Consider the following 982-nt stretch of genomic DNA (forward strand, 5'->3'; position numbering starts at 1 on the left):
GGGTCCTCTGTGTAGCAGCCAATCCGCATCGACGGCCCTGAAGAGCCCTCCCACGAACCAATCAGTGTGGGCTTCCTTGTGGCAGCGCTAATTGAAAGCGGCCGTGGGCCCCGCCCACCCGCTAAGGGATGAGGTAGCCCTCGCTCTGGACCGGGGGCGGGAGGCAGCGCAGAGAAGCGCGTTAAAAGTAGCAAAGGTATTTTGTATCTTGAAACGTGGTGAAGGTGATGTACGATAAAACAGATCATCTGGGATCAACATCAGTAGGGTAGTCTTTGCTTCATATGACTGATGCACAAACTTGGGTTATCTTTGGATTTCTAAAAAGTTCCGTGGGCATCTGACTAAAGCAACGCAGGATGGCTTTTAAATTCAAACACCATCAGACTAAGCCTGTTTTACTGTTAGTCCGTTTCAATTGTTAGGCAGAGTTCCTTCTATTTCTGTTGTCTGCCAGGACAGATCTATCCCGTCTCTTATGGGAGGGCTCCCCCAGGCTGTTTTTCTCTTAACTCCGGGTTCTGAGATTTGTATAATGGCACACCTAACTTAGGTCGTTGCTCAGATTCGTGGAGAACAAACAGTAACAGGATGAGCACGTTGCGGATTTTTAACAATCAGAAAAGGTGTTTTTTTTCCTCTGCAGAAATAAAAACAAAATCTAAAAATTACATCTTCACTGTAGTTCTCCAACACCTAACAAATCAACGCTGTTTTGGTAGCTAATTTTACTCATGGAATTACTTTGCATTTTAACACTTCCAGTATTAAGCCAAAATACGATCAGCTCACAGGTGACAGAAAATATCTCCTCAGCAGGGTGGAAGGACCAAAAGGGAAGGAAAATAAATTAATGGGAGAGAGATGACTAAGAGACCCGGACATTACAAGTTTGGCACTGTCCACAGAGGTCCCATCTGTTTACAGAGATCACAATTTCAACATTATAAATGCAACCTAGAATCCAGGGGATGGAGATTCA

This window comes from Rhinolophus sinicus, chromosome 2 (assembly GCF_057876585.1).
Source record: "Rhinolophus sinicus isolate RSI-liver-muscle chromosome 2, RSI-T2T, whole genome shotgun sequence".
Classification (NCBI taxonomy): Eukaryota; Metazoa; Chordata; class Mammalia; order Chiroptera; family Rhinolophidae; genus Rhinolophus; species Rhinolophus sinicus.